The sequence below is a fragment of the Dendrobates tinctorius genome, unplaced genomic scaffold, assembly GCF_039654945.1.
Source record: "Dendrobates tinctorius isolate UK_male_01 unplaced genomic scaffold, ASM3965494v1 ptg000015l, whole genome shotgun sequence".
Lineage (NCBI taxonomy): Eukaryota > Metazoa > Chordata > Amphibia > Anura > Dendrobatidae > Dendrobates > Dendrobates tinctorius.
In genome coordinates, this window is record NW_027361683.1 from 23,905,515 (window position 1) to 23,918,819 (window position 13,305).

The window sequence follows — 13,305 nt, forward strand, 5'->3', positions numbered from 1 at the left end:
ACTTTCCAAAAAACTAATGTGTGAAACCCCCACCATGCCTCAATCTATAACAGGGTGGAGCAGTAGATTTTGATAACTGATCGGACTTCAGATTTCATTTTTCAAATGAAGATTAGAAAATTCACACTGGATCGATGGTGAAAGGAGCAATAGGACTTCTAAAAACGCTTAATTTAGTTTGTGGCAGAAAAACTTTTCAAAACGGATAACTGATCTGCAGCACCTGGGAGCAGCCCCTAAACAGTGTATCGAGTTGTGGTATTCTGCGTCATACCCGGTTTACATGGAGCTAGAGTTTGACAGCGGCATTTAACGTGTTAACAGCAGTGGGTAGATCGCGATTCCACCCACGGCTGTTAGAGACACATGTCAGCTGTTCTAAACCGCTGACATGTGCCGGTATAGATGTGGGCTCAGCGCCAGATCCCATAAGAAAGGGGGGAGACACGATATGCGCCGTACTAGTATGGCGCATGTCGTGAAAGGGTTAAAGAGGATAAATCAACCGGATTTCAAAATACAATCCGTACACACTATTAAATAAATCTCTTAGACCCCACGAGGTTAAATTTGTAAATGTATTTCAGAATGATAGTTTACACTTGAATTACCAGTCCAGCTAAAGAGTGAGAGTTTAGGAGTGAAAAATCCGATTCACGATTGCACTTGCTCCTGTATTTTGTTGAACTTGTAGTGTTTTAGGCCATTTTTTTTGTTTGCACCATATTCAATTTTCCATTTGCACAATTTTCAAGTTTTTTTTAGTTTACCATTAGTGGCGAAGTTTAGGGTTTCCATATGCTTCACCCGGTTCATCATTTGTGTTTTTTCAAAAAGTCACAAAATTTGTTGCAAAAAGTAATCTGGTGCTCCCTGGAGTGGTTTTACGTTTGCATGATATTTTGGTGCCATTTCTCAAAATTTGCAACTTTTTGAGCTAAGAAGTTGCCAAAAAGGTTGAAGATAAAAATAAAGACTAGTGTTGACTTTGCGTACAACTCATGAACAGAGTTAAGTATTTGTCGCAAAAAAACAACAAATGCCACAAGACAAAAAAGAAGAGTGATTTAATAGTAAATACAGAATCAAGACCCAAGTGTAATCAGTCTCTGCCCGCTACTAGTTTTAGGTTTAAGACAGTAACATGTCTACATCACTGTTTGTAAGGAAAATATCTCTGATATACAAAATGTCATGGAACATGGCCAATTTATGGTTTTCACAGAATTCTTGAGGAAAATAACTTGTGTATAGCTTTCTGTAAGATTAGAGTAACATCATGATTTATAGGCGCACCATGTGAAGGATGCGCATAACATAGCCCTCAAATATGGCCAAGAGCATGAGAACTTAAACCCCCGTTACACACTGCGATATCGCTAGCAATATCGCTGTAAAGTCACCGATTTTGTGACGTTGCAGCGATATTACTAGCGATATCGCTGCATGTGATACTTACCTCCGACCGGCTCCCCCGCTGATTATCGCTGATCGCGCGAGAAGCTGCTGGACCATTTCTCGTCGTCAGCTTCCTGCGGCGCTTCCTGCTGTGACGACGAGCGACGCGTGGAGCCGGGCGGGAGGACGCAGGATCGCCGCGTCTGACAGGTAAGTAGCGATCCCCGTCCCCAGCGATGTCGCTGGTGAGATCTGCCTGAGTGGCAGCTCACTAGCGACCACCTAGCGATGCACCAGCGATCCTGACCGCGTCATATCGCTGGTCGGGATCGCTGGTGAGTCGCTAAGTGTAACGGTACCCTTACACTACATTTACAATCAATACATCTTCATAATTAATTTTTACATTTAGTGGCTGTTTATTCTACAATTTACAAAAATGGAAATAACAGAAGGTGACAAGTGTGGTTCGGTTCTCTGGCTTAAGTTCTGTGCTAATTCAACTTTATACTGATTACCTGTGTACAGCCATGGCCAAAACTTTTGAAACTTTGCTGCTTCAGTATTTTTAGATCTTCTAGTCAGATGTTCATTTTGTTACTGAAGTACAATTATAAGCATTTCATAAGTTTTTTTTATTGATGAAAACATTGACTTTATGCAAAGATTCAGTATTTATAATTCTGACTCATTATTCAAGACTTCTGCAATTTGCCCTGGCAGCTAGTAGGCCAAATCCTGACTGGTTGGCTTGTAGGCCAAATCCTGACTGGTTGGCTTGTAGGCCAAATCCTGACTGGTTGGCTTGTAGGCCAAATCCTGACTGGTTGGCTTGTAGGCCAAATCCTGACTGGTTGGCTTGTAGGCCAAATCCTGACTGGTTGGCTTGTAGGCCAAATCCTGACTGGTTGGCTTGTATGACAAATGCTGACTGAAAGAAACCAATTCTTGTCTAATCAGTGCTTGGAGTTTACCACAATATCTGGGTCTTTGTCCACCCGCTTTTTAAGGATTGACCACAGGTTCTCAATGGGTTTGAGAACTGTGGACTTTCCAGGCCATAGACCCAAAATATCTTTGCTGTTATCCCAGCCAATTAGCGCTCACAAAAATAAGGAACGGGACAGAACTGTAAATATTGAGTCTTTGCACAAGTGTGTGTTTTTCTCAATAAAAGTGTAAAAATGTATGAAATACTTATAATCTCTCGCCAGCACATCATCAACAGTGTAAACAGGAAATTGGCTCTCAATAAAAGTTAATACAGACCAATAGTATTAACAATTGTTTTGTGTGCATAGAAGTGTAATCGGCAGGCTATGAAACGATCACAAGTCAGAAATAATGCTGGCAAACAGCCGTCATTTAATGGCCCAGGGTCAGACAGGATAAGTGCAATTTAGGCTTATGCTGTCTAAATATTTTATGAATTAGTAAATTTAACCAGTGGTCATCTTTTTAAAAGACAGCTCTTTTAAGCCTTTCATTCAGGTCATAATGCCAAGCAAAATTCATATTACATATGAGAAGTCTTTTCTATACCATGTTCCCAAGTGCAAAAATTCTGCTTTCTTTACTGATGCTTCTCTCAGCAGGTGTCTGCACCAAAATGGTGATAGCAATCTGCTCTGACTATTGTTGAATTTTGCTGTATTTTTCCATTGCCAGTCCAACAATCACTTTGTATGAACAAATCGAATGCTGATTTTCTGTACAACAAAGCAGCAGAAAAATAATGAGGTGTTTACTCTATGTGGGAACATCGCCTTAAAATGTACCCATCGGTGTCCTGTCACTGCCCCATTTAAGAAAACATTAGCTAGCCCTACAATGAAATTGTGTACATATAAACAAGTAAAAAAACATAAAAGAAGAAAAGTAGTCAAACACTATCTAAAGGCCTTGCCTCTGCGGCAAGAGTCGTGTCCAAACTTCCAGTTTCTCAGTGGCACCCAAAACCCTCCACAGCAGCATTTAGTGTCGCCATGGAATAAATGGCGCTATAAAAATGTATAATAATAATGGTCAGTTTTCATCATTCTTTTTAAATTAGTTCTACATTTAGTGTAGGGATAGCTAGTGTTTGCTTACATAAAAAGGGCAGTGACAGATACACTTTAATGTTCACCATTACTTCCAATCGCACATGTACACGTAAGGATCAGAAGCAATACCTAGAATATGTTTCTAAAATGGAAAATTCTTTGACCCTTATTGCAAATTTGTAACCTATGAATATATATACTAGTACCTTAAATGCCCAAACTGTGAAATTCAGCTATTGTGCAGTGCAGTGCGGATTCCCCCCCCCCCCCCAACAAGACAAAACGCCTCATTTTAATCTGTAACATGAGTATATGTGTTAAAATATTTTTTAAATAAAAATCTATATATCAAAGATTCCACTATTGCTGAAACATCCGTGAGGGTTCCATAAAACAGACAAGATTACATACATAGCCCAGATTTATTAAAACTATTTAGCCAGAATTCTGCCAGAAATTGCTTTGACAAGTCACAAAATTTTGGTACCACTTGCGTAATAATTTTGCGACTTTTGGCGGTTTTAACTCCAGTTTTTCACAGTTCTTCCAAAATGGGTGGAGTGGGGAGGCACATGGCGCAACCGGTGGGCTCCTCTAATTCAGGACGAGCTGCAGCGTTCCTTACACCAAAAATATTACTCCAGTTTTATGAAAATCCTTGAACCTGTTCGTGAACCAGGAGCGTCTGAATCCACCATGCCCCCCCGTCAAGACCGGCGACAAAAATCACCAGTCTTGATGAATCAGAGCCATAGGGCGTGCTGACCTATGCAATTCTTCTGAAGGCCTACAATGGCGTAACTTAGTGCACATAGGTATCTGGAGGCTCCCTTACGAAAAAATTCAAAACAGACATGAGTAGATTAGTCAGGTAAAAGACACACACTACAATTAGAATATTATTCTTTTATTCTGTTGTGATGCAAGCTGAGGTCTCACTTGCATAGAAACAGAAATTGCGACTGTGGAACATACAAACCCGAACAGTGACCATTAATAACATTTCAAAACAAATGCATTTGTTACAACCAAACATTTTATAGATTTGCAACAGCAGTACATAGATTCCATAGAGTCACTAATGCCCGGTTAAGTGCATGGTTGCCTTGCAATCAATCTCTATCAGGATACACACATAGCAGCAAGGGTTACATAGTAAAATACACATTTTGTATTATAGCCTAAAAAGAATATTGTGCATTACAGATATATGTAAACAGCGCTTTGAGTTGCCACAATACATCTCTTACAAAAATAAAGCCTTTTCTCTAGATTAATAAAATTGACTGCACCATTACTCGATAAAGGTGAAGGGTGATTTGTAGCCACTAGCTATACACAGGTGTCCTACTACTAGGAATAAGTGCCCCCGCTATGGTATTAGTTGGCATACTCCATGCCGCTTCACAGCCTAGAGCTTGGGCTTAGGGTCGCAACTCTCATGAAACAGAAGACTGCACAAAAAAAAAAATCCCCAAAAAATAACCTTTGGCAAAGAGATGGTGCAATGTATTAATGAGCGGAAAATATGAAGAAATGTGATTTTTCTTGCTAAAAGTATAAAAAAACATTGGTTTATGCGACTGCTGGAAACAGGTTACAGGATTGCTGGGGCTCTGAGTGGTCCTACTACAGTACGACAACTACATTATTGTGGACTTGTGCATACACTTGCACCATTGGCAACATCACAATGTGATATGCCGCCAGATGACTACATTGGCTTCATCAGAATGTGATATGCCGCCAGATGACTACATTGGCTTCATCACAATGTGATATGCCGCCAGATGACTACATTGGCTTCATCACAATTTGATATGCCACCAGATGACTACATTGGCTTCATCACAATGTGATATGCCGCCAGATGACTACATTGGCTTCATCACAATGTGATATGCCGCCAGATGACTACATTGGCTTCATCACAATGTGATATGCCGCCAGATGACTACATTGGCTTCATCACAATGTGGTATTCCGCCAGATGACTACATTGGCTTCATCAGAATGTGATAAGCCGCCAGATGACTACATTGGCTTCATCAGAATGTGATATGCCGCCAGATGACTACATTGGCTTCATCAGAATGTGATATGCCGCCAGATGACTACATTGGCTTCATCACAATGTGATATGCCACCAGATGACTACATTGGCTTCATCAGAATGTGATATGCCGCCAGATGACTACATTGGCTTCATCACAATGTGATATGCCTCCAGATGACTACATTGGCTTAATCAGAATGTGATATGCCGCCAGATGACTACATTGGCTTCATCACAATGTGATATTCCGCCAGATGACTACATTGGCTTCATCACAATGTGATATGCCGCCAGATGACTACATTGGCTTCATCACAATGTGATATGCCGCCAGATGACTACATTGGCTTCATCAGAATGTGATAAGCCGCCAGATGACTACATTGGCTTCATCAGAATGTGATATGCCACCAGATGACTACATTGGCTTCATCACAATGTGATATGCCACCAGATGACTACATTGGCTTCATCAGAATGTGATATGCCGCCAGATGACTACATTGGCTTCATCACAATGTGATATGCCGCCGATGACTACATTGGCTTCATCACAATGTGATATGCCGCCAGATTACTACATTGGCTTCATCACAATGTGATATGCCGCCAGATGACTACATTGGCTTAAGGTTGTGATGCAACGTGGCTTTGGGGGTGCTTACAAGTTATATTGTTGGCCGATCCCAATGAAAATGGCTGGTCACGATAAATGCTATTCATTTTGCAGAAGATTAGTATTACAGAATAGTTGTACCATTTTATTGAAACTACCCTTCCAGTTGTGGTAAGGCAACAGCTTATAACCCAACAGACTGTTACATTCCTTCTCTCCCACAGGTAACCGGACACATCGATTACAGTCATCATCCTTATAGAGAGCTATCCAGGACTATTTCTTTAGAATCGTCATATTATTCCTACAATGTCAATATAAACTTATTAAAACCATAAAACTCATTATTGCTTTTTCTGTAAACCACCAACACGAACAATACTGGGCCAATTTTGCAACGCCACAAATATTATTAACCATTTAATTTCATCATTTGATACATTTTACAGATGAAGAAAAAAAAACAACAGTAAAGACACTTAAATGTGTTTTACATCAGCACCATGGTATTTTTTGGAGAATTTGAGAGATATGAATATTACTTTATATATAAAACAAACTAATAAAATAACTCATGTTTCCTCACCTACAATCACTTGTTATCAGACTGGCGATATATAGTATGTTCACACGGATACGATTTCTAATTCTGTTCATTATAAGTTATGGCATTATCAGACATGTATCCCTTGAGGCCTGCATGGCTACCCTCAGTCAGATAGCAAAAACTAAACCAACAGAATTTAACCAATTGATTGCCAATGAAAAGTCCTGGTTTACTATGAGCATTAAGAAATGCTACAGTGCGACCTAAAACTTACACTTCTATTTTTTTTTTTTTTATTTCCGGGAACTTGTGCCATTGAAAATACAGTCCAATCTGTGGGCAGCATGTTACAGAGCAGGAAGAAAAGATTAGGTCAAACGTCATTGAAATTCCAGCTCCTTCTGGGTTCTTCTTCAGCCACGTGGCCAGTGCTCCTCAGTGACTGCCAGCCTTCCTTGTAAATGTGTGCATAAAGATAGCTGTCAATCACTAATCAGCACCACCCCATTGGTTGAAATGAGCAGGGATTTCAGGTTTACCCACTATACATTAATCTACTCGGGATATCCTGTTCTATAACATGTAGATTGGACTACATTTTCAATGTGACAGGCTTATTTTAGGGAATAAAACACTGGACAGTTATATTTGTACTCTATTGTGTCAACGTTGCAGGCCATGAAATTTCAGACTTAGGTTTTTTAGCTAGGTCACACTTGGCACCGAAGTGCATCATCATCTGTGGCTATGAGCCTACAGCCCTTTTACATTTAGGCTAGTTTCACACGAGCGTTTCCTGGGGCTGCGGAGGGATGCGCACGGCCGCACCTCCTCTGGTCAGCTCTGCCTATGGGCGCATGATGCTGCATGCGACCTGCGTACCCCATGTTTAGCATAGGGAACGCAGGCTGTGCGAAGGTATGCGTTTGCCGGCGCTTGCGTCCTTTTGACGGTGCGCCGATCACACCCAAATGCGCCCATAGGCGTAGCTGACCGGAGGAGGTGCGGCTGTGGGCGGAGCTTCACAGCGGCCGTGCGCATCCCTCCGCAGCCCCAGGAAACGCTAGTGTAAAACTAGCCAAACTGTGGCATAAGATGTTAGGGTGTGGTAATCTAGTGTTATGCCAGGAAGCATGATAGTGCCTTCTAATTACATTTTGTTTCTTTGCAAAATATTAGGTAGCTCAATCAAAATATAGTTTTCTTTGACTGAAGAATTGTTGAATGCTCAACATGGCGTATAAATATTGTAGAATAGGCTGCAGCTTCCACTTGTCCATATTGAGGGAAAGGCTGCAGCTTCCACTTGTCCAAGCTCGTAGTCACTTCTCTGCAAATATTGTATATTCATACATACAGCCTATTTTTGCAACATTTAAGTACAGAACTACAAAGCTTGTAACTTGGCACAAAGCACTGAGGGATCATAATGATACTGTGGGAATGCAAAGGAATCAGTTTCACAAGACAGCAAAGTTCGAAAGAGGAGTCCAGCTCTTCTATGTCACCATTGTGTTTTCACTCTTCTGCCTATAATACGGTAACAGTACAGTGTGATGCCCCTAAAGTCCAAACACCTCTCCTTTTAGTCAACCCAACAAAACCAAGTGTATGTCGACAGCCACATTTATATAATCTACCTATCCTAAAAAAAAACAAAAAACTGTTGTATAGACAATGGTGGCTTAAATCGTAACGTGGCGTGCCACAGAGTCCAGCATTTATATGTCGCTCGCAGCATATGGCACTGCTGGGCAAAGGGCACCTTGTGGACATATCAACTGATAGCGATTGGCCCAGACAAGACGACGTACAGACCAAGGAAAATCTAACCCTGCAACTGGATTACACATAGTTCTACTGATTCAAACAACAACCTGTGTGCTAAGAATAAGATAATATAAAGAATAAAAGAAATGTGTAGTGTAAAGCACCTATTAACAGCTAGTGCAGGGAGACATGGAAAATGAGGAGACGTCTGCAGCAAAATTGTAATGTTCTCTCTTTTGTTATTACTAATATTTATTAAGAATATGACAGTATGAGAAATGTAATAAACACCGTATAAAAGAAACAGATGCTTGGTGAAGTTATCGAAAAAATGAAACGGGGGGTCTTGCAGCCATTGTTCAATTCAATCTAGCCAACCTAGCTTATAAATGAGACTCACTGTATACAGGTAAGTGTATTATACGCACATTATACACTCACTTACATATGCTTTATATTCAGAAAGCCTACAATATGCAGCAGGTCTATGCTCTGTAGCAAAAACGCCATTTACCTGCAGATCTAGTGAAAATTTGCAGGTAAACAGTGGTTAAATCTTGTTAGGCTAGTTTACTGAAAGAATGGCTACAGGGAGAGAATTAAGTTTCATTCTCCCTGCAGACACTCACTTCAACTCATCAAGACAATGCTGGGGGCTGTAATAGGCTCTGCTCACAGTGAGGACTCCCACCTTGACTGATAGCCTGTCCTGCACATACACTGCGTACACACACTGCACAGCAGGCTGTGAAAGTGCCAGGGAGTGAATACAGTGCACCCACTGTGAGAGGCGACTGTAATAGCCCCCTGATGAATGGAAGCAAGCAGCTGCAGGGAGAATATAACTTAATTTTCTCCCTATAGCCTTCACTTCCAGTAAGTCAGTCTAACATGATTTAACCACTATTTGCCTGCAGATTTCCATTAGTTCTGCAGGTAAATAGTTTTTATAGATGACAGGTTCCCTCTAATTTCCAATTACATAACAACCCCTTCCACATACTGTCATACAAACATACAGTAACATCAAATTCCTTGACCATATCTTTCACTTTCCATGAGCTAAACATCTTTCTACACATGGCATAGAATCAAGCCTCACATGCCAAGAACATCATCATTATGTATAAAGAGAAACCAAATATTACATGCCATGCCTACCATCCATCCACCTGGGTATATTGCCTGAAAATTGATTGAGTTGTCCCCAACTTGCCCTAAGACAACCACAGATGTTAGAGGAGGTAAAAAAGATTAGTGCAACTAACATAAGCATTGCTATGGGCAACTCCTCCACTTTTCATTTTCTCTACTATTGATTAATTTCCTGATAAACAGTACAGGCTCCCAATAGGCCTTCAGTTTTGCCATGTGTGTACAGGTAGTCTTCTGTGCACATTTCATCGGGTGAAATAATTTTTTGTGCATCACACAAGAAATCATTGTTCTCGGCAGCGTATCGTTGTGTTTAAACAGGACTTGTGCTGCCAAGAATAATGGCAGCCTGTGTGCACTGAGTGATCTCTTACATGCCATTCAGTGTGTATCATTAAGGTCTGCCTGTGTAAGATGCTAGCCTGTTCCAGGGTTTCCTGCGGCTTCCAGTTATGTCATGTCAACAGAGCAGCTTCTTTTTATCTTCCACTCTGCTCTGATGCAGAGGCGTCACTGACTACGTCATGCTGATTGACAGCCGACTCACCATTCCCTAACTGCGGGGAGCCGACTGTCAATCAGCATGACGTCAGCAGTGACGCCAGAAGATGAAGAGCTGCTGTCATGATCCCAGTGCAGGTTTTTGAGCACTGGGATCATGGAGTGATGCCGCCCTTTGGGGGCTGTTCCGTAGAGGCCTGTGTGAACGTCTGAAGGATGCTTTGGCACTCCATCCTCCGCCTGACTTCCTGGAGGATGCCATGACCCAAGCGGTTCGCATGGATCGCAGACTGCGGGTTAGAGGCGTTATGCAATGGGAAACACCATTATCCATTATTCTTCAGTGGAGATGAGACCCAGACTCTTCCTGTGGCTATGGAGGTGAGCGCTGCCACCTGTGAGGAAAAGGAAAGAAGACGCCGCCGGGAGAAGCAGTTGTGCTTCTATTGTGGGGAATCTGGACACTGGAAGAAGGACTGCCCCTCCTGTCAGTCATCCTCCAAGATGGCGGGAAACGACAAGGTCTGGGTAGTAGTCGAGGAGGCTACCCAGACCTTCAGGTACAATTTTCCTCACGTGCAAAAATGGTGCTGCAGGTGGAACTGGAACTTGGTAATGGTCCGGTTCAGACTACTGCTTTTATTGACTGTGGTTCTGCTGTGAACCTGATTGATAGCAAAGTTATGACTCTTAATAAGATAGGGACAGTCGGGTTTCAGGATCCTGTTAAACTTGTGGCAATTGACTCGTCTCCTCTTACCCAGGACGGTATCTGTTGCAGGTCTGAACTTTTTTCTCTAAAAGTGGGTTCCACTCATGTGGAAAAAGTAAGTTGTCTTGTGCTAGATAACTTGCCTGCAGGACTGGTACTGGGGATGCCTTGGCTTCAATGCCATAATCCTACCATTGATTGGGTTACAAGGGAGATCACTCAATGGGGATGTAAGGGTAAATGTGGTAACCTGGGACATCATCTTAACGCTGTTAAATCCGTATCTGTGACGTCTGTCGGTCTGGAAGGTATTCCAGAGTACCTGAAGGATTTCGAAGACTTTTTTCCGAAAGTGAGGCTGAGGCGCTGCCACCACATAGACCCTACGATTGTGCCATTGATTTAGTACCCGGAGCCAAGTTATCTAAGGCTCAATTGTTCAATTTATCTGGGCCTGAGCGCCAAGCCATGAAGGAGTACATAGCGGAGAGTCTCCGCAAAGAGCAGATTAGGCCTTCTGTGTCACCTGTGGCAGCAGGATTCTTCTTTGTGAAGAAGAAAGATGGTGGTTTGCGGCTGTGCCTCGACTTTCAGGAACTGAACAAGATAACGGTTAGGAACACTTACCCGCTTCCCCTCATCCTAGACTTATGTAACCAGTTAGCTGGGGCCCAATGGTTCTCCAAGTTAGATCTGCGGGGGCCTACAATCTGATAAGGGTTCGGGAAGGGGACAAGTGGAAAACTGCGTTCCTCACACCAGAAGGACTCTTTGAGAACCTGGTTTGGGTTAACTAATGCACCCGCTATTTTACAGAATTTCTTCAATGTTGTGTTTTCGGACCTGATAGGCCGTTTTGTTATTTATTTGGATGACATTTTGGTGTATTCCCCGGACAGCCAATCTCACTTGCAACATCTACAGACAGTTCTCCAGAGACTCAGGAAGAACCGATTGTTCGCTAAATTGGAAAAATGTTCGTTTTTTGTGCAGGAACTGTCTTTTTTGGGGTTGAAGGTGTCCTGTGAGGGGTTTCGTATGGATCCTAAGAAGGTGCTGGCGGGGCGTGGCCTGAGCGGCATGTGAGGAGGACGTGTGCCCGCTGAGCTCCCGCATATTCCTGCTTTATTCAGCCGTTTCGTCCCCACAGCACGGCTAGTATAACCCCTGGAGGCTGCACCGGAGTCGGTGGACACCGCGGGGCACCGGAGATTGCCGCTTCACCCCAGGATATGGGGAAAAGAGGTCAGAGAAGGGTGGCAGGAGAGGCTGGAGCGGGGAGCCAAGATGGCGCCGCCGCCTCAGCGCGCGCTTTGGAGGAGGCCGCAGAAGACAGCGCGGCTAGGAACAGGGCAGTGGCGGCCAGGCTGCAGCGCTTTGCCCGCACGGCTGAGGCAGAACAGGAGTCTCTCCAGGAATCTGATTTGGACCAGGAGACTGTGGCAGAGGACATGAGCCCGGGAATGGGGGAGGAGGAGGAGGCTGCCCATGCCAGAGAGCAGGGGGGGAAGGGAGCTGAGCCTAGTTGGAGTGATCTGGTGGAAAGAAATAAACAACACCTCACAGCCTTGCAATTACAAGTTCCAGACGAGCCCACCAACAAAGATGTAATGCTGGCAGTGGTGCACTGTGGGACTGCGATCTCACATGTCCTGACGCAACTGGGCTTTCTGCAGGAGTCCATGCAGACTGTGCGACATGACCTGCACAGTGTTAGAGACAGAACAGGCCAGCTGGAAAAGCGTATGGGTGCTGTGGAGAATTCTGCCTCTGACTCAGGACAGCATTGTACAGAGCTCAAGAAGGATATGGCAGCTGTCTGGGCTAAAACTGATGACCTTGAAAATAGATCCAGACGGAATAATGTTCGTATTGTGGGCATGCCAGAGCGTTGTGAGGGAAAGAATCCTACTGCCTTCATTGAAACATGGCTTAAAGAAACAGTAGGTGAGGACAATCTAACACACCTGTATGCAGTGGAAAGAGCACACAGAGTCCCGACTCGGCCCCCCCTCCCTGGTCATCCACCAAGACCTGTGCTGGCTAAAATCCTTCATTACAGGGACAGAGACGCTATCCTTAGATACTCGAGAGAACACCCTGACCTTACAATGGAGGGATCCAGAGTCTCCATTTACCCGGACTTTTCGCCGGAAGTTCAGAAGATGAGAGCGAAGTTCATAGACATCAAGAAGCGTCTGAGAGCCTGCGGCGTCAAGTACTCCATGTTTTTCCCGGCTAAATTGCGTGTTGAGGCCTGGAATAAAAGCCACTTTTTTCTGGACCCCAGGGAAGCCGTGGACTGGTTGGACCTTAACGAGCGACAATTGAGGAAGGAGAGGGAGGAGCAGGAATGTGGCTGATGGTTTCTCGACTTGCTTAGCTGTTATGGAGTCATGCGGTTGGAGTCTGCGGTCCTGATGCAATGGACTGCCTAAGAAGTTATATTTCTATCTATTATTTTATTATTCTGTTATATGCTGTTCTTTTTTTAAGAATTTGTGG